The 21,245-nt window shown below is 58.4% G+C and overlaps 1 long non-coding RNA gene across 1 annotated transcript; it reads right to left on the bottom strand.

The window, feature by feature from the left end:
- Positions 1 to 11,295: 11,295 nt before the first annotated feature.
- LOC123634560 lies at positions 11,296 to 20,951 on the bottom strand. The gene is made up of 3 exons (XR_006733955.1): positions 20,902 to 20,951; positions 20,732 to 20,805; positions 11,296 to 11,330 (listed from the first exon to the last, which is right to left on the bottom strand). It is a non-coding gene; the product is annotated as an uncharacterized LOC123634560 (long non-coding RNA).
- Between the last annotated feature and the right edge of the window lie 294 nt (positions 20,952 to 21,245).

Here is a 21,245-nt window from a genome sequence, read left to right as displayed (position 1 = left end):
CAGCAGGGGATGGAGACTGTCAGAGGGGAGCGAATTGTCTCTCAAGAGAAGCGCTGTGCTCCTGGGCCTGCTCAACGCCCCGGCCCCCTCCCGGCCCTCCCTGGCCGGGGCTCCCACAGGGCACCCCCACCCCCCCAACTCCCCCCACCCCCACCCCCTGCCGTCTCTGAGCTTCTTCCCCAAACAAGGAGACGTCCTTAGAGAAAGCAGCAGCCCCACCGGAAAGTGGAGACTAAACCTTCTCCCTTCGGTTTTCCTCTGACAAGGCCAGAACGGATGTCTCGTGAGCACAGCGCGTCTGCTGCGGCTGTGAGTTCTGCTATTCAGGCTTGCTTTGTTTTGTTTGTTTTCTCCACAGCAAAAGAATGAAATGAAGTAGTGTCCTAACCTCGGGGTGCAACGTGCTCTGTGACAGGCAATTTCCAAGCAGAAAGGTCTAAAGGAGCAGAAGGCTGTTTCTAAAACCGGATCCCACAGAAAGCAACCCTGGTAGCGGCTTGGGTACCACTCCCCAACTCCAGGGAGCCGGCTGTCGCTCAAGTAGGATATTTACATGAGTAAATGGGGCCTCCGGGTTTATTTTGGTTCTCCTCTTTTTCTGACAGATGTTGCTGAAAGTCATATTCGGCTGTGGCCAACCTCTTAAGGTCAGGTCCAGAGGGCCTCTCTACACCCACCCACCCCAGCCTTGGGGAAGACCCAGGCCCCAGGGGCCCTACCTCCAAACCCTCTTGCCTCCTGCAGCCACTATGATCCCCGATGCTGGCCCCAATGCCACAGCCAGAGCCCACATCTGGAAACAGGGCCACAGCTGGCAAAGACAGCAGGGGCAGCCCCCTGGGGACCCGGCACCCAGTCTTTCAACATAGGAGACTCCACAGGCAGCTCTCCCTCCAGAAGCGGCAGAAGCCCCTCTGGCTGGGATGTCCCAGCCCAAATCCAGGGTGGACTTTTACAAGCGAGCAGTCCCCACACCGAAGCCCAGGGTTAAGCCAGGTTTTCAAATACACATTTAAAAAGAGTAAAGGGCGGGGGGAGGAGGGGATCGAGCAGGACCTGAGATGTCCCCACATCCACAGCCTGCTTCTCCAATGGGGAGAGGCCCAGCCAGGAAAACATTCTCCCACGGTTGCCATGGTGACAGGAGATACAGGGCTGGAGCCGCCCCCATGTGCTGCCCCCGACTCCCAGCAGGACTGGCCATGGCCGTGTGAATGCACATCCGTCTCCTAAACCACCCTGGCTCCCAGAGGGGCAGAGCTGCCGGCCTCTGAAACCCTGCGTTTTAAATTGCCCAATTAACCAGCCGAATTACCCTGGTGGCACACTCTGTCCCAAGCATCCTTGGCAAGAAATAATTCTGCCATAGTTTATATCGACTCTGCACCTGCTCCTGTCTTCACCAGGAGATGGACCAACCACTCCCAGGGGCCTGCCCAGCTGCTCAGGTGGAAGGGAAGTTACGGAACAAGGCAAAGGGTCGCCTTGGTGCCACCGAGGTCTGGAAGTGGCAGGGAGCTCCCAGGGAGCCTCACTCACTGCGGGGATGGACTGTGCGGAGAAGCCAAGCCATCAGAAGACAAAGGGGCCGCCAGAGCCCGAATGCCACTATTGCTGCTGCCACCACTGCATGCTACCTCCTCGTGTACAGAGCCCCACCTGGGCGCCACTGCAGCTCTCAGGACAGTGGCTACTGCTGCCACCAGGCACAAACGAAGCCCAATATAGGTTCTAGAAAGAACAACAAATAGGCCCCAGCTCCAAAGGAGGACAGGCACAATGGGTCCCCACTGTGGCTTCATAGCCCCCCACGGCCGCTGACCAGCCTCGACCTTGGCTTCCTGGGCAGAAGCAGGGGCTGTCCTCAGGGCTGGGCAAGGAGATGACCCTGGCCCCAAGGACATCACCATGGCTCCAGGGAAGCCTCAAGCTGAGAGAAACAGAAGCCTGGAGACGTAGCTCTTTCATTCAGGGCCTTAAAACCCTCTTGGTCGGTGGGTGGGGGAGGAGGGGCGGCCTCTTCATCAGAGGCCCCGAGAGACAGAGGGGCTGGGGGGCCGTCCGATAGGAGTGGGCAGGAGGGAGCACCCGTCCCTGAGACACGACCAGGTGCTGGTCTCCAGAAGGGGGTTCTTTCTTGGATGGCCACACAAGGACCTTAAGAAATAGGTACAGCTCCCCCAACTCTAAAGAGAGTAAACCAAGATTCCCAAAGGCTGTGACCATGCTGAGGATTGGCCAAGCCGCGATCCCAGGTCTGCCTCCATCACAGACCCAGAGAGAAAGAGGCGTCGGTGGTGGTGTTGCTCCTGGCAGTGCCCTCAAGTGGCCTCACAACCTCCACTGCACCTGGCCTGGGGCCAGAGCCTAGTAGTGGGCAGGGTCCCAGGCGGCCAGCCCAGCCACCTAGACTGCTTTATTCCTAGACCCCCGCAAGCACGCACCCTCTCCCTTCACACAGTAGGACTCCCTCCTTCCCTTGCAGCCATGGGGGTGCAGGTCCTACACCTGCTCCCCAGGGACACTCTGGGTGACTGAGTCCCCACTGCAGGGGGACTGCAAAGGCAGCCATTGTAAGTTGCCCCAGGAGACAGAGTTCCAGCATGGTCCTGAGCCCGGGATAACTGCACACAACCCAGAGCTGAAGCAGGCTCGAACTGCAGCCTGAAGAGCTACGAGCTACGCAGCGCCTCCCCCCCAACTCCAGTGGCAATGGGAGGGAGGCAGCTTGTCATGGCAAGAGACACATTCATCAGCACCCCCCCCAAAAAAAGCCCACCCCAACTCCCTCCACCCAGAGGGGGGCCTCCCAAGGCTCTCGGAGCACCTGGACACAGCACTGTCCACGTTCTTGACACACTCGAAGGTATGTCAAGACAACAGACTGCCTTAGTCCCGTTTGGCGCAAGATGGATAGAAAAGCTAACATCACACTGAATTGTAATTGTCTGTTCACGTATCTCCCCACAGGCAAAGACGGTGTGTTTGTCTTCACACGCGCAGAGCTTGGCAAGGTGCCTGCCCGTCGTTAGGACTGAAATAATAAATGTTGCAGATGTAATAATAACAACAATAATAGCCAACATGGACCGTGGGCTTGGGGCCAGCGTTGTGCAGACATTTCACCTGCCTTAGCCCAATCCTCCAAAGAGGCCCCTGCGGCTGCCTGTTCTATGCCCACAATGGGTGTGATGCACCATTTAGAGGAGTTAAATCATTTGCCCAAAGTCACCGAGCTACTTGGGGACAGAGGCTGTTGGATGCCAAGAAGCGCTGGAGGACAGGGGATGACACTCGTACGACATTGAGAGGTGGTGCCCAGAGGCCAGGTCAGGAGGCTTGAAAACCAGCCTGGCCGGGCCAGCTCAGCACGGCCAGAGAGAAGCCACGTCCTCATCCTGCCCAGCCTCCGAGTTGCCATCCATAAAACGATATGCTATGTGCAGACATGACGAGGATCATTCTCACCCTCTCCCGGGGAGCCTGGAAACTCTCCCCAGCCTGGGAAAGAGGAGACAGGGAGGGGCCCAGGGTCCAGCGCAGAGAAATTGTAGCCAGGTTCCTTTCAAGTCTAGGAACCCCAAACATGGGTGGAGGTGGGGCTCATTAAAAATCACTCACGGGGGATTTCTGGAGGGAAGAATAAGCCTAGAAACCTTCAAACCCCCTGCACCGAATCTGTGTCTGCGCCTCGCACTGGCAGGCACCTGGCAGTGTCTGACCGCGGTGTCAACAAATTGCTCCTGGCCTGCGGTTTGTTTTGATGGACTGATTAAGTTTCATTAAGTGTCTTTAAACAATTAATACCTGCAAGACCACTAGAAATCATGCCAATTAAGTCTAAATTAAGTGCCACTTTGAAATTTCACTTCCAGGTCTAAATTAGCTATATTCGATTCTATTGGATTGGACGGGTGTTTACATTTAAATTGTCACCCGGGTCTGGTCACAGAGCCCAGGGGTGGGCGTGGACCGTGACTGGTAGGAGCAGTGGCAGGGGCTGGGCGTCTGCTGGTGGGCTGGTCTTTCTCGGCTTGGGGTGCTGTCCTGGATACTGGCTGCCATAGTCTGTCTGCTCCCTTCCCTCCCCCTTCCTTTTGACAAGAGTTCTCTGATTTCTCCTGCGCCACCCTCTCCACCCTGAGACACTCAGTTTGGGTAGCGTTTCCTCCCACCCTCCTTCCAGAAGTGGACATGTGACTCAGGCCCGACCACTCAGAGCACTGAATTTCTCTGGCCACCGTGATTGGTTTAGGAATGGGCATGTGATCCCAGCTGAGCCAATGGATGCCATGGGACTTTTGCAGGACCTGCTGGGAGAGAGACCTGGAGGAAGATGAGGCTGGAGCTACAGCAGCCATCTTGCCACCAGGAGGGTACAACCAAAAAGAGAATGGACACAGCCAACAGAAAGGAACGAGCTAAACTGGGAAACGGAGAAAGTGGGCCTGGGGGACATCGTCTGAGCCCCCAGATGGAAGGGCTAGTGGTAAAAGTGTCTTGTATCTTTTTAAAGGAGCATAACTGTAATGTGCTTTGAGATTTATTTTGACATATTTCCCAGCCTTCCTAAGATGCAGACAGACTCCAACCAGTGCCAGGCCCCAGGCCAAGCCGTGCTTTGCTAAGAGGGAATGTGACGTGCATGGGACTGACTGGGTCATCCCCAGTTCGCTCCTTTCCTTCACTTGTGTGGACCAGGCTGGGGCCTGGGTGGGCCCTGGCGGGGGGAGCCCAGCGCTGGGCCGGAGAATGAGTTTCTCTTTGAATTCACACCCGAGGTGCCTCAGTTACCTCGCCTGGCCCAGCCTGGTGCAGACCACACCCCACCCGCCCAGAGCTGGGCAGCGGGTCGTAAGCATGTGCGGGAAACCGTGCACCCTGAGTTGTTGCTGTTTTGACCAAAATAAATATATTGTGCACAAATGTAGTTTTAAAATATGTATATTTTACATTGTGGAATGGCTAAATCAAGCTAATTAGCATATGCATTACCTCACTTATTATTCTGTGGTGAAAACACTTAAAATCTACTCCCTTAGCACATTTCCAAGACTGCAATTCTTTGTTATTAACTACAGTCACCAAGCTGTACGACAGGGCTCTTGAACTCATTCCTCTTGTCTAACGGAAGTTTTGTGTCCTTTGAGCAACGTCTCCCCAACACCTCCCCGCCCCCAGCCCTGGTAACCGCCATTCCATTCTCTGTTCTAGGAGTTTGACTTTTCTAGAGTCCACTTACGAGTGAGGTGGTGCAGTGTTTGTCTTTCTGTGCCTGGCTTTATTTTATGTAACATAGTATCATCCAGGTTCAGCCTTGTTGTCACAATGACAGCACTGTGTTCTTTTTTAAGGCTGAGTAGTTCCATTGTGGATACATACCACATTTCCTTTATTCATCATGTGTTGATGAACACTTAGGTTGATTCCATATATTGGTGAGTGTGAACAGTGCTACAACAAACATGGGAGTGCAGATATCTCTTCGACATACTGACTTCGTTTCCTTTGGATACATACCCAGTGGTGGGATTGCTGGGTCCCCTGAATCCTGGGTTTGAATCTCGAGTCTCGAGCTGCCCACCACTGTTGACCCTGGGCAGGCCTCCTCCCTCTTGCAGCTTTGCTTCTCTCATCTAGACAGTGGGAGAGTTGGTCACCTTTCCTGGGCAGGACCAGCCCTAAATTGTACGATTTTTCTGAGCACTTTTGCAAAGGCCCTCAGACACCTGAGTCTGCTCAGCAGCATTAACCCAAACCCTCCTTGCAGATAAAGGAAGCCGAGACCCCACCTGGGTAGAGCGGCCCAGAAGCTGTTCTGTGCTCACCTGTGCCCCCTGCAGGACTGAGCATGCTTCTTACTCTGCGGCTGCTGCGATGCCTGTGCTGTGAAGAACGTCTCCAACAGGGAAAAACCGTCCTGGCACTGCACAAAGTGAGCACCCTCTGCTCAGGCGCCCAGGGCACAACAGCCCCTCAGGTCTGCTCTGCACCCGCCCTGGGAGACAGCAGTGCACTTGTCCGGGCTGCCTAGGTGGGGACATTTCTTCCCACCCCAACCTCTGGGCCACGCAGCTGGCCCCTCTGCCCCCAGGGCTGGGCACACAGTCCTTCAGCCACATTAGCATGGTGCCGAGCCCGTCTCCCAGCCAAGAGCCCCTGAGCAGCAGCTAATTAACCCCCCAGCAGCACGTCAGACACTCGCTATAAACAGACAACTCGAAGCCCTAAGCGTGAGCTGCAGAGTGGGGACATGGCAGCACAGACAGCAGGGCTGTGGCAAGGGAGGTGCCTTTCTCTGAGAGACAGAGGGACACACCCACCCAGTGCCCCCTCCACCCTGCTGCCACCGGCTCTGCAACCTAGAAGGGGTCCCAATGTGGAAAAAGGAGGAAGAAGAGAGACTCTGAGAAATCCAACCAACGTCTTCCAGATCTCGCACCACTGCCGCTGCCTGGGCCATCGGTGGGCACCCCCAGAGCTCTGTCCACATCAGTGTTGTCCCCCAAGGCCAAGTCTCCGCTGAGCTGTCCTGCGGCGAACACTTAACAAGGGGCCCCTTTCTCCTGCACGATCCTTAGTGGTCACTTCTCTCTCCAGCCTCTGCATCCGCATACGGAGAACAGTCAAGATGATAGTGTCATCCCTCACACGATGGCTGAGACCACACGGGCAGAGCACTTGGCAAGGGCCCGTCATGGAGCGACTGCATGTGAGTCTCCGGTCCGTCATGTGGCTTCACCCCGCTGCAGCTTGCAGTTGGTTGAGGAGGTGGCATTTGCAGGGAGTGGCCATCTAAAGGCTGAGCCTTGCAATATACCCCGTTAGTGTCACAGGACGGGAAGGGAGGTTGAGTGTTGGGCTGGGTGTGGCAGGAGCTTCTGGAGGGGGCTTGAAGCACAGGTAGGACTTGGGTAGCGTCACTGAGGGGCCACAGAGTGCAGTGGTGGACAGCGTGGTGCACACGGGCAGTGGCTAGAGCAGCCGCAGCACGGTAGGGGAGGTTCCCGCTCTACAAGGCCGTGTGGCCCTCAGAGCTGGGAAGAGCAAGGCTACATGTGAGGGAGACACAGGGAGGGCACAAACCCCGCTCTGACTGTGGCCAGCCTGGATCTGATCATCTGTGGCAGCCATAGCCTGAGGAGTGTAAGCGGAGCCTGCTGTGAAGGCCTCGCTCTGTGGGCTGCCTGCCCTCCCCAGCCCTTCCCGGCCCTTCCTGGCCCCCAGAGCCTCAGGCAGGCTTCATTCTGGGAATGGGGGTGTGATCAGTTCTCAGAGCCCGGGACGAGTCCCTAGCCGTCCACGCGTGGCACACTTCCCCACAGTCTGTCAGCATCTGGGATGTAGGGGCCACCGAGGCCCGGTGGAGCCACCCGCAGTGCAAGGGGGCAGTGCATGCAAAGACCCTCTGCTGGGTGTCCCGAGCCCAGCTGTGGCCCAGCGCCAGCCTCCTTGCCAGAGACAAGGCTTCAGACGAGCAGAAAAGTGAGAGTCGGCAGCAACTGGACAGCTGCCCTCTACAGGGTCTGGCCCAAAATCCTTCACGCCCTAAGCACCGTTGCTGCAGCATTCTCAGCCTCGACACTATTGGTACTTTGGGTGGAACAAATCTTTGTCATGGCAGGGGCAGGGGTGGGTGACCCGAACATCGTAGGATGGTTAATAGCACCTCTCACCTCCACCCGCAAGCCCTCCTTGTAACAACCGAAATGTCTGAAGACATTGCCAAATGTCCCCTGGGGGGCAAATAGCCCCCAGTTGAGAACCACTGGGTTAGTGAGAGTCGAGAGTTAAAGGTTTCTTTTCAAAATAAAAAATAATTCCTGGTCTTTCATTCCTTTAACAAACATTTACTAGGTGATTACATTGTGCAGGGCACTGGTGACAGAGCTCACAGCCTAGTGACACTCGTCCGCAGCGGCACCCAAACTACCTGGATGCTTAGTGCTTTCATTTTTGTTCCAGATCTGGTCATTATCCACTGAAATAGGAGATGTGACCTTAGGAACCAACACACCAGCTGCTCGTGGAAACCTTCGCAAACCCCAAGCTGGGGGGCCAAGTGCCTGTCTCCTGTGCACCCCAGGAGCTGTGTCTGGTTGTCCACCTCTGCAGGATCCTGAGTCGTCATTCAACACCACCCTCAGCTGTCTCCTGCAGGGCACATAACCCTGCACTGAACAACTCTCCCTTCTCGCTTCTTAACTTCGCTGTCTGTAGAAGCCTTTGGCACCATATGGAAATGTCACTTGTAAGAACTCAGCTACCTAGGCTTGGGGCTGCAGGGCAGGGAAGAAAGACTATGTCTTTATTAGCTTTCTCCACGGGCCTGCCTACTGTCCGAACCAGACCTTGGCCCCTACTGCCCTGCAGGGAAGCCACGGCTGGAGTACGAAGAGGAACGAGAGAGGAAGTCTCTGGGCCCCACACTTCCAAGCCCACATCCAGAGGTCAGGTGGCAAGTTCAGGGTGATTTTTATGTACACGCTTTTTAACCTGTGCAGACATCAGAACCTAAAGCCTCCCCATCCCGCGACAAGGCTCTCCAGACCCCAGGCCCTCGGCAAGGTGCCCAGCACGTCATCGGTGCTCTGCCAAGGTTTGCAGAGCTGACACGAGCCGAAGCTAACACCACTGCTTTGCTATTTCTACGGAACAGTCCAACTTCGTGGAGAAAGCACAGTGCACCGTGATCCACGCTGAATGGTTTCCTGCCAAGGGGAAGCTGTTGTTTGCGCCACGTCCTCAGCCAGGAAGCGCAGCTCGGGAGGTAGCAGCTTCCTGAGCTGCAAGTGCAGCAGCAGAAGGCCAGCGAACGGCCCCGGCATTGCCAGCCTGCAGCCCAGCCCCGAACAAGGACCCGATGACCTTCCAGCACTGCACAGCCCAGATGGGGAAAAGTGCTACCCTGGTCGCCCTCCACAGGAGGCTCATGGGAGCCCATAGCCCTGTCAGGTGGGGGCGGGCCTCGGGACCCTCCACGCAGACACCCGCTCCAAGAGCTTCCCCTGAGAGGGGCCAAGGGAGGGTAACATGTGAGTGAAGGACGCTGTGCTATTAATTAAAACCTGAAAATGGAGCTTGGGAATTTAATTAACAATCCAAATGCAAGAACAGAGTCTTTGTGGATTCTTTTTAACACATCTATAATCCTTCATTAACAGCTAGAAATTTAGATTGCTATACATAAGTGACAGAAAATGAAACAGAAAAAGCATTTCTGAGAGTCACTGTCTCTCGGCTGTCAGCTCTGTGAGCAGCTGGGAGGGCCACTCCCCAGGGTGCGGCACCCGGCACAGGGTCCTGGCAGTCGGGGCTGGAAGGAGCTGCCAACCCCAAACAAGTGGGAGAATTCACAAAATGACAAGAAACAGGGGGCCTCACCCCGGGGCCCCAGACTCTAGGGGCTGGCTGTTGGGGCCCTGGCCCGCCGGCTCCTGGGCCCCTCCTGGCAGCAGGGACAGTGGAGGCTCTGTCTGATTTGCTGCCAGCCCCCTAGCACCTAGAAGAGCAGCTGGCACAGAGGAGGTGCTCAGAAAAATTGCTGGAGAAAAGGAAGGGGGAGGGAAAGGAGGAGGAAGGGGGAGGGAGGGAAACAAAGCAAGATGCCCTTGGGGACTGAGGCTGGGACTCTCCATCCAAAGCCCAGCATCCAGACAAGCTCAGCGGGAAGTGTGTCACCCGCAGCCCGCTGGCCAGAGCTCCTCCTGCTCACGTCTGAGGCCTCGGTGCCCCGGTCAGGCTGCCCCAGCAGACGCCCACCCGGGAAACCTGTTGAGTGAGCAAGCGAGCGCACGGACACGCCGACACGGCCTCCTGTGCTGGACGTGCAGGCGCCAGACGGCCCCGAGGCTGAGGCAGCTGCTGGCCCCCGACTGTTGGTGCCACTGTGTACAGAGGACGCACTAAGAAGTGCCCAGCACCCGTAACGCTTAATAACTCCTGATGAGAGAGGAACCTTGTCCAAGAGCAACTTCTGCAAAGTGGGGGAGGCAGGAAGCTGCCAGGAGCTCTCCTGACTCCAACCCCAGTGCTCACAGCAAGAGCACCGTCCAGGCCACTGTGCTCCCAGAGGGCCCAGGGCCCCAGGATCCCTCCAGTCCATGGTGTCCCACCCGCACACTGTGACCGGGAAAGGCTATGGCGGCCACCCGCCCACCCGCAGCAGAACAGACGGGGCCTCGGCAGCCGCCTCAGGATGGGCAGTTAACCTGCAGACGCTGCATCTCGGGCTCAGATGTAACCTTACTGAGCTTTTCTGCTGGCATTAAAGGTTACCCACGTCCCGTCTCGCCCCACGAGGCACGTGCTGAATCATTAAAGGGAGAACAAGGTGTCCCAGCAGGGCGGCCGGATCATCTCCACGAAGACACAGCCCCTGGGGGCCCAGGTGGGGTCAAAGCCTCGGAAAAGGGAGTTGGCATCTGCTGGACTCTCCCGCTCACTGCTGCCCGTCCCCCAGCCGTCTTCTCTCTTGCCTCCGGGAAGTCACTTCCCCACCCCCACTCCTGACCCCCGACAGGTACGTCAGCCCCACAAGCCTTTCGCCAGGGGGACTCGTGCCTCAGCGTGGGAGAGCAGAGCAAGCCACAGGGGACTGACTATCCACAGTCCTTTGACCACCCAGCCACTTCTCAAAGGCTGGGCTTCCTGGAAGGTTCTCCAATTAGAAGCACCCACCAGTGAGGCAAATTGGATCAAGGAAGTTTCCAGAACAAAGAAGGACTCAATGGTTTAGCTTTGGAGACCCAAGTAGCAGGTTTCGGGGAAGGACCTTCATCCCAGGACCAGAGCCCACCTCGCTGCGTAGCCAAGCGCCTACATGTCCTGCAGCATCCACTCCTTCCACAGGCGGGGGAGGCCCCGGAGGACCCGAGACGCGGCCCCACCTCTGGGTGGGCACCGCCCCGTGCTCAGCTCTCTGCAGGCCAGAGCACGCCAGGCAGATCGTAGGGGGGAGACCCTTGTCTCAAACTCCCTGAGCTGAGTTAGGCCCCCTAGCCCTCTGGCCCATCCCATGCCTGTAGGAAAGGCCCGGCCAGGTCAGCACAGAAGAGGAACCCGCAAGGATGGAGGGGGGGTGAGAGGGAGGGGCGTGAGGGAGGGGGTGTGAGAAGGAGGGGAGTGAGAGGGAGGGGAGTGAGAGGGAGGGGGCGTGAGAGGGAGGGGGCGTGAGAGGGAGGGGCGTGAGAGGCCAGGCGTTACCTGGAAGCCAAGAGGCCTGTGAGGGCAGCCAGGTGACTCTACTCCAGGCATCCTCATGTCCCCTTCTCTCACTCAGCGTCCAGCCGGCAGGAGCGTTGGGCGCCTCTGGGACAGCAGTGGGGCCCCTGCAGGCAAGGCCCCACCTCACCGGACCACTCCGTCCCAGGGCACCACCCCGTCGTCCTCCGTGAGCAAAGGGCCCCTGTCTCCCACACCTGAAGGGCCCGGCACAGTCCCCTCTGCATCCGTTCCCTCGGGCCGAAGCCTCTGCCGGGCCTGGCCCCTCCACAGCCAAAGCAATTTACCTGAGTAATTCACGGTGTCACAAAGGTGGAGGCCAGCTTGGCATCCTGAGCGGCCTCTTGGGAACCAGGTCACAGAGCAGCATTCCCAGGGAGCCCCAGCACGGACGGGGCTCAGGGAGTCGGGGCACCCCTCCCGCAGCCAGCTCCCCTTCCCACTGGTCTCCAGTCAACTTCTCGTCAAAGCAAATTCTGTGTTGGAAATTAATTCAAATGTGCCCTCGGAATACTGAGGCAAGCAGCTTACTTTCAAAGTTACTTTCAAAGACAGGGCCGGAGACAGAACTCGCATAAGCCGGGGGATAATGAGCCGCCGGCATGCGCAGGCCTGAGCCTGCCCTGAGGCCTCCGGGCCGAACCGGAACCGTCAGGAGGCAGAGCCAGAGTGGGGCCACACGGGGTCCCCACCTGGCCCCCACCACCCACCTGTGACGCCGGAGACCAGAAGCAGAGGCACCAGCGCGCTGAGATGCAGGACAGGACGGGCACGTTTATAAATCCGCCTTGGTTTGCTCTCGGGCCTGCCTGCTGCAGGCAGCTCTGCCGACCCAGCTCCTGCGTCCTGAGCTCACTTCTCCACGGGCCACACTCCCGCCTCCCCCGCTCAACCCTCTGCCTTTGTGAATCTGCTGTCACCCAGTGGTGGATCCCCCCTCAGGGAAATTCCCCCAGGCAGCACTTCGCAAGCCTGGAACTCCACCTCCCTGCTGACTTCCGGGCAGGACTAAACTGCAAGCACATCCTATAATACTCCGTGTGTTCCCAGCACACAGTAGGCACGCAGCAAAATGGCGATGGAAAAATGCAAAGGAAATGTCCCCTGCACATATTCTCAACCTCCTACCAATCAAGGAAATGGAAATAAATTAAAATGAGATTCCTTTTCACCCTTCAAATTGATTTCTAAAAATTTAATAAATTAAGGACATACAACTCCAGGCATTTAAGGATGGAGTAAGACGTTCCCTCCCGAGCACTGAGGACTGGGACGGAATTGGCATAACCATCTGGAAAACAATCTGTCACTTGGTGTCTGTCAGCCAGCGAGGCCAGGTTATGCTACAGAAGCAACAACAAAAAATTTAATGGCTCCTAGGGAAGTTCTGATTCTTTCTCAGACTACACTTCGGGGCAGTTTGAGTGCTACGATGGGGCGCTGCCCTGGGCCTCACTTGGGGACCCGAGTTGGTGAAGCAGGAAACACCTACAACCTTGCCACAGAATGCAGAGGAGAAGAAACATGGCACCACAAGAAGTGGCTCTTAAACTCCTGCCCAGCAATGACGCACCTCACTTCTGCCCACATTTCATTGGCCAAAGCAGTCACATAGCCACATGCTCTGACTTCTCGAACAGCTGTGTGACAAAGGATGGATGGACAGATAGATAGATATTAATAGACAGAATAGATGGATGGATGGATGGTAGAGAGATGCGTAAAAGAATAAAAGAGAGAAAATGGATTGATAGATGTATGCTCCATGAGGGCATGAATTTTTGTTTTTCATGGCAATGATTTTTATCTGTTTTGAACAGCACTCGGCACATAGTGCATTTTCATCAGACAGAGGGATGTGTAGATGGATGTCGGGTGGGCAGGTGGGTGCATGGGAGGAGAGAGGGAGAAATAACGAGAGCAAATGTGGAGGCAGAACTACTAGTAAACCCATAAATGGGAAAAAATTAACCCGCATGACCCAGAAGGAAAGGATCTAATCTTACAATGGCTGGACGGTGTTGGGAGAGGAGTTCAATTTTTAATAGAAACCCAGTTGCATCCCAAGAGTAAACATTTGGAACACCCAAGATGCTCTGTCTTTGTTTTGTAACTTTAATCCAGAGAAGGGCTAAGAGACTCTGGAGGGCTCCCCAGCCCACCACTCGCTCTCCAGCTCTCCCCCTGCCCGCCCTTCCTCCCCCTGCTGCACAAGAGCACACTGAACACAGACCCGGGGTCACACACCACGCCAGGCACCAAGGTCAAAACATGTTCTCCTCCCACGAGATGCTCACAGGTTACTGGACAAGAAGGAAGTGAAGGGATCTTTGGGACACGATGTGGTCCTGGAGGTCAGGGAAGGTGGCCCAGAAAAAGTGGTCCCTGAGCCAGGATGAGAGGAGTCGGCAGGTGACACACTGAGGCAGCAGCTCGCAGGATGGGGTGGTGAGGAGAAAAGTCAGACCTGGGAGGTGTGTTAGGCTAGACCACCTACTGTGACAAATAATCCCGCCATTTTAGTGACCTCACAAATCCACGTCATCTCTTCACCATGGGGCAGCCATCAAGGTGGGATTCCTGCTGGGGCGCTCCGGGCTCTCCTCCAGGTGGACCGGGCTCCTTCCATCTCCCAGGTCCTTGGAGCCACTTTCCTTCACCCAGAAGGTGGAGAAAGAGACAGTCCCCCTAGCAGGGTCTCCCGGACCAGAGTGGGAGGTCCCCACTGCGTCTCCCGCCCCCTTCCACTGGCCAGAAAGCAGCCGCCTGGCTGCCCCTCACTGCAAGCGGCGCCGGAAACTTCACCTTGCTGAGTGTGCAGGAGGAAACTGGAGCCGTCCACCCTCCCCGCCTGCACCCCACTTCCTGGTGTGCTGGGTGCTGTCTGGGCCCCAAGGAGAACGAGGCTCCTCGAGGGGCAGTAAGCACAGTGGTGATGGCTTTGCCACCTGCCCTGGGGGACTTGGGGCGAGTTCTGTGTGCTCAATGCCTCCCCCGCAGACTCGGTCTACTATGCATCTGCCCCCGGGGGCTCCATGAGGACCACGTGAGATCAGACGAGTGAGGAGCTCCTACCGTGCCCGGCATGCAGGGAGCTGCCTACCTAGGCAAGGCCATGGCCGCCCCTTCCTCTTCCCCACGTGGGAGAGGCAGCATCTGCGGGAGGGAGGAAGCGCACTCAGTGGTGTGGATTCTAGGACAGGAGAGTGACCAAGGTCCCTTGTCCCCGCCTCCAGCTGCTGACCTTACATCTCGGCTGCGTGTCCTCTGGAAGGTGCAAACCAGCCACAGATATTGTCCCCTGGGACCACTCTCCCCTCTTGAGAGACTTTGCTGTCCCTTCCCTGAGAGGCTGTGCTGGCTCCAAGGGCTGCGTTCCCAGCAGGAGGCCCACGGTGGCCCCAGCCGGGCCCTCGCCCCACTGAGCCCATCCTGCCTCAGCCACGAGTGAGACAGAGTCGCTGCACCTGGATCGCAGCCGGGAGGGAGGGACAGACGGGCACGCAGGCTGCATGCGGCAGCCAACCCAGGGCCTTTCCAGGCCAGTCTGGTGACGGCTCTGCGTGGCCCACCGACCCCTCCCCGGCCACTCCTGATGTCAGTCCTGGTGCAGGCTGGCTCTGCCCCAGGCTCCTGCCTTCCGAGTCTGAGGACGTGTCTCCTTGGCAGGACAGGACCTGCCCTCCAGGCTGCCCGTGGAGGGGTGTGGGGCCGTCGGTTCTGCGCTGCCTCCCAGTCTCTGAAGGGGGCTGCGTCCTGCTAAACCAGACAGAGCCGGCACCTGCCCCTCAGGACCAGCCCCCCTCTCTCACCACCCCCCGTGCGCATGGGCCCTCGGGAGGCCCACCCGCACCCCGTGGAGTGCACCCCCATCGCAGACTGGGACGCTGTGTCCTCAGCTCCCCGTCTAGCAGGGAAGGCAAACCCGTCCCCGTGTGGACATGAGGTCCTGGGGGGACCCCTCTCCCTGCCCTCGTGTCTCTGGGGACTGTGTGTCAGTTTTCACTGCCCCATCCCCAGTGAAGAGAGACCTGGGCCTGCCAAAGGTCACTGTCCCCAGGCCCCAAGAGGGCCCCAGGCTGGGCACCTGCCCCAGGAAGGCCAGGCCCAACCTTCTGCTGTGTCGACCCTGCCGGAGAGAAGCTCCGCCCCTCCCCTCAGAGATGTCTGGTCCCAGCCCGGCGAGGGGGTCTGAAAACGGGCTCTGGAGAAAGTCAGGACATTCCAGGCCCAGAGAGCCGGCCCCAGACCCAGCCCTTCACAAAGTGAGGCGAGCCTGGACGCTGGTTAGCCGGCCCTGTCACATGTCTCTGTGACTGTGTGTGTTGTTTCTCTCTATTCCTTCCTTCCTTCATTTATTTAATTTTGCTCAAGCTACTTTGGCCCTTTCAAGTGAAAGAGTGTCAGCCATCCCTACACAAAGCAGCAAGCCCAGCCTCCAGGAGCTTCCAGCACAGAGAGTGGGCAGGCCTGATGCTGAATGCATCTGCACTTCAGAGGATCCAGAGGTCAGAGTGAGCCCCTAGCTCTGCTTCCAGCTCAGCCCCTCCCCGGACCTCAATCTGCCCCAGGCCTAAGCGGAGTTCAGAATCTTGTCTCCCATTTGAGATGCGGCTCCAACTCAGGTCTCCCACACACGGAGGCAGAGACGCACGCACGCAGATGCACACAGGAGACACGGGCACACGCACATCTGTGATGCTCTAAGGACTCGGGCACAGCCCCATGCCAGCCTGGCTGGACGGAGCCCCTGAGGCCATTTCGAGGGGAGATCCAGTTTGCGTGGGGACACCCACATTCCCTCCCAGCGTGGCCTGCAACACCTGAGGAAAAGCTCCCCTCTGAAGGGGGCTCGGAGCCGGAGGAGGGGCCTCAGCGCCACACCCCACGGCCCTTCCCACCACTCTCCTCCCACCTGCCACCCCCGGGCACCGCAGGAGGGAGCGATGGTCACAGGCAGAAGCTCACAAAAAGGCACACACACGTGTGTGTATATTCCAGGGAAGAAGTAAAATCCCTGCCCCCATTGCCATGGCAACCCAACTCAGAGCTGCAGCAAGAGCTTTAATTGGAAGTGCTTATTTGGCTGAAACCCCAGGAATAATCAACAGGAGATTAGAAACATTAAAAACCAGCAGGAGCCATGGAGCATCTTGGAGGAGATGATGACAGAAAGGACAGTCCCCCTGAAAACTCTACTGGTGACAATAATAACAACCGCTACAGTTTCTTGAGTGACCACACGACACTAGGCCTGTGCCAAGTGCTTTGCATGAGTTATTTCCTGGAATCCTTCCATCAACCCTTCCACCATTTCTCCCGTTTCACAGATGGTGAGTTCTCCAAAGCTCAGAGAGGTTAAGGAAGTGGCCCAAGGCCACACAGGATTTATAGCTGGCTTGTCATGACTGCAAAGGCCATGACAGCCATAAGCACTGTGCCATGCCTCGGGTCTCTCAGGAGGCACCAGCATCGGGTCCCAGGACCCCCATAGGCTGCAGCTCGTCCCAGGGAGCTGGCACCCAGGGCACCGCGGCCGCCAAGGCCTGCAGCTCTGCCCGCCAGAGGGCCTGGCCAGGGCTGACTCCAAGACACCTGCGTCCTGCTTGGTGCCGGCTTCCCCGCTCAGACTGCCCGCCTGCCGCCGCTGGCCACCAGCGTCCACCCTCCAGCCCGCCGTGTGCCTGGTGACCCCTGGTGGCAGCCAGGGGGTGCTGCACCGAGACGCGGACTTTCACCCAGGCCCACGGAGGAAGATGCTGGGCTCAGAGGCTCCCTTAGAAGAGCCCCCTGTGACCAGTCTGGGGTGCCGGGCAGAAGGGCAGCTTTGGCCAGCACCTGGCACCTTCTGCAGGTGGCCCGGAGGGAAGAAGGGGGCTCCGGAAACGCAGCCCTGCAGTCGCTCCCTTTTCTGCCGAGGCTGCAGCAGGCAGGAGAGGCCAGTTAGCGCCCAGGCGTCTCCTGGGCACCACGCTGCTGCCACTGTCCACGAGTGACTGGCTAAGGCCTACGGCCCTTCCCAGAGTCCAGCAAGCGGGCACCGCAGGCAAAGGACGCTGATCCAGGCTGGGTCCCGGGCAGGGTCTTAGACTTGGAAGGGCCCTGCCATCTGTCTGCGGCCCGTGGGACACAATGACAGCACCTGGACCCTGCACCCCGCGCCCGAGTCTCAGTCCCGGAGCCCATGCTGTGCTGCTGCCGGCTAATCACGGCTCCCCCGGGAGCCACCATCGCGCCAAGTGCCTGGAACTCCGGCTTTGTTTGCTGTGCAATTTCTGCGAGCAAATGACTCGGGTGGTGCGGCCCGCTGAGCGCCCACCACCAGACGGGCGCGGAGTGGTGCCCACCACCACGGCGGCCGCAAGGAGGGTATTTTTGTCCAAACATTTATCTGCTGAGCAACTTGAATCACTTTTTTAAAGCGACTGGCATTTACTCAGTTGGCATCTTATTAAATCTCCCCCTCTCAAGCTACTCGAATATGCAAGTCACTGTTTTTCCAAATAGGAGGACTTACAATTTAAATAGTGGGAGGCAGCGACGTTCGTCGCAGCCCACGTTCCGATGGGAGCCCAAAGCTACCCGTCAGGAGCCAACAGCCCCCTGCTGCGCCGTGTCCCTGTGCTGCAGCCCAGAACGGGACAGCGACAGCACCAGCCCAGGGCTCAGAGAGGGGGACCACGCTGCAGGGGGGAGCCCTGGGCCATGGTCTCCCACGGGGCTCTAGGACACATCGAGGTCACATCAGCAGGGAACCCTGGGGAGACCAGAGACATCTGAGGGGTCTTGCTCCCTTAGACGTGAAGAGCCACTGTCACCCCCTCACGCAGGCCTGCCCTTGGGGACAGCACCCCGACCCAGGCAGCTGGGTGGGAGCCACGTGCTCCCTCCCTGCTTTTCACATCCCTAACAGAGCAGCCGGGATGCGCTGTGGTGGCTGCAGAAGTGGCTGCAGAGGTGGCCGTCTCCTCCCGCAGCTGTGTGCAATCCAGGTGGGGTCACAGGGAAGAGCAAATGACTCTGGGCCCAGAAAGCTCCAAGTAGCCCCGAAACCCTAAGGCAGAGCCTGCTGTGTAAGGCAGATGGTGAGAGAAGGCTCCCCAGTGGACGATGGAAGGACAGAGGGGGGGAGGGACGCAAGGGGTGCTGGAGTCAGACCAGCCCTGGGGGAGAGGGCGGGTCACCAGCAGTAACAGGAAGTGGCCACGGAGCCATGAGTGGGACAGGGCCCACCCCAACCCCCCATGCGGCTGAGGCCCACCAGGTGCTGGCCAGCCGGCAGGGGACACCACAGGACAAAGCTCCGGCCTCTGGGCAGGAGGGAGTGGACCCTGTGAGCCCACCCAGGCGTCCCTCAGGGCAGAGCCTCATCGCTCAAGCTGCAGCGGCAGCATCTAACCAGGTACTCATTGGGCACCTGCTGTATGCCGGCACGTGTGTCAGAAGGAGCCGCGGACAGCACGGCCCAGACCCTGCCTTCCGGGGCTCCCGGCCTGGAGGAGACGCACAGTGAAGGGGGGGTAGGAAGCAAGAGGGCCCAGCGTGGCCTTCAGCACACGAGAGGGACAGAGACAGAGAGGGAGGGACAGAGAGAGAGGGAGACGGACACACACAGAAGGGCCCATTTCGGGCAGGGCAGGTGGGGACGGTGCCAGCAGCCGCCCCGCTCTCCACCCCAGCCAGCTGCTGAGCTCTGCTCGGCCCGGCCCGTGGGGCACAGCCCTCCCTTTTCTGGGTGCAGCTACACCCAGGTCCAGGTTAAAATTTCCCTTCAGCCAAGGCTCCTGCTCACACATCTTTCTCTATTCTAGATTCTTCCTCCTGCCCTGCTCTGTGCCCAGAGGTCCCCCCTCAGCTGTTGCTCAGTGCAAGCCTGTCCCCAGCGGCCCTGTGGCTGGCCCAGCAGAGGCCCCTCTGCCTGAGCCGGGCCTGGCCTGGCAGTCAGTCTGCCCATCTGCAAGGCAGGCCCCTCCTCCCTGACCCCTCCCAGACCCTCGGGACCCCGGCCCTGTGGACCCCGCAGTTGGCCTCACCAGTCAAGCACTGGGACTGTGCAGACTCACCCTGCCAGGCGCATGGCTGTGGCGAGGGGGGCGCTACGTCCCTCCCTGCAGAGCAGGGGGCTGCGGCGCAACCCCACGCCCCCACCTGCCCCTGGGTCCTGGCGCTGCCCCGGCAGCCCTGCCCCCACCCCAGCCTCCGTCTCCCAAAGCGGGGCTCTGGGACAGCCACGGCCCCCTCAGGAAAGATCAGCACAGACTGAGACCCAAACCCTCCACAAAGGGCTGGGAGTGAGGCCAGCCCGGGATGCAGGGACACCGAGGATAAAATGCTAAACACAAGGTCCCCTCGGACCCAGTGTCCGGAGCCTGGCGGGCGTCAGGCATGCGCTGGGAACTGCCTGCATCCCCTCGGCAGCCACAACCACCCTGAGAGCAGGCGCTTCCGTCACCCTCCTTGCGCAGACGGGGAAGGGGCTCAGAGAGACTAAGTCGCTTCTCCAGAGTCACACAGCAAGTGGGCGGCAGAGCTGGAGGTTGAACCCAGGCCCCGACTCTGCAGCCTGAGTTCCTGTCGCGGCTTTGAGACCTGCCCCGGCCCCTGCACTCTGAGCAGGCCCCTGTGTCATTAGGAGGGAAGCAGCACTCAGCGAGAGCCTGCCTCAGAGCCCCTGGCACCAGCACTGTGTGGAAAACAGTTTACCCTGCAAATGTTAGCCATCATTTCCCGTGGGGACAAGAATTCCTTCTGGAAAGATGATGTTATGGGTGAATTTTGTCTCCCCAAAAGATGTGGAAGTCCTAAGCCCCGGTGCCTGAGTGTGACCTTACTTGGAAATAGCGTCTTTGTAGACCAAGGTAAGAGGGGTTGTTAGGGGGCCTTAACCCACCCAGCAATACTGCACCACACAGAAAGGGGAATTTGGACAGAGACAGGCCCAGGGGAGAGGCCAGGAACAGATTCTTCCTCGCAGCCTCTTGAGGCAGCAACCCTGCCCACGCCTCGATCACAGATTTCTCCAGGACTGTGACACCATAAATTGCTGCTGTTACAGCCTCCAGCCCTTCGGACTTTGTTGCAGTCATCCTAGTGGACAGTGCCCCCGCCAGGCCGGGGTTCCCAGCACCAACAGGATCCAGTAGAATACCCCAATGTTCCGCCAACCCAATGTTCTCTGGCCATGCAAACCCGGGCCAGAGGAAACGCCAGCTCCGACCCAAGCAAAAAAGCTGCTGCTTCCAGACCTCGTGCTGGGCAGGAGAAGCCTCACCAGGCTGGAGAGGTTGAGAGAAACCCCTTGGAAGACGAGCTGAGCCCTGGCCCCATAACCCCGAGACTTCAGGCAGGAATGACGTCTCCTCTCCTGCTCCAAGCAGGTGCTCCCAGGGTAGCAGCAGCTGAGGACAGGGACAGGGAGGCAGACACTCCCACAAACGTCCACATCAGCCCAGGCTGGGAACTAACTTTGCCAAAACAGAGTGAGATTTGAGCTGCCTCAAGCACTTACCGGGTCACGGAGCTATTTATCCGGAATTATTCTAAATACTCGTGTCTGCCACGTGAATTCAGCTTGTGCCACTCCTAGAATGACAACTAGTCTCCATTATTACGGGAGGACGCGCTCAGAGACAAAGGAGCACGAGTATTTGCAGACTCCACGTTTCCCCACAAACCAACCACTGAGAGAGCCATTTGGGCAGAAGGAACTTTCCAACTAGAGATGCTCGTTCATCTCCATCCTGGGGCAAGAGCTCCCTCCTTTGTCATTGACTGGCCACGAGCACAGAAGCGTCTGCTGCCACCTTGCAAGCCTGCGACACGGGGCCACCCTGAGACCCGCCGATGGTGGTTGGAGGCCACGAGAGGGGTGGGGCCTGTGGCTCCCCCAGGGCCCTGAGCGCCCGCCCCGAGGCAGAGCAGCTGGGCACAGGCACAGACGCTGGACTGTTGGCAGGAGACCAGACAGCTCAGTGGTGCCAAAGTGCTAGAGAGAGGGCAAGTGTCCCTGGAACTCCAGGAAC

The sequence above is a fragment of the Lemur catta genome, chromosome 3, assembly GCF_020740605.2.
Source record: "Lemur catta isolate mLemCat1 chromosome 3, mLemCat1.pri, whole genome shotgun sequence".
NCBI lineage: Eukaryota > Metazoa > Chordata > Mammalia > Primates > Lemuridae > Lemur > Lemur catta.
This window is presented reverse-complemented; position numbering and strand designations above follow the sequence as displayed.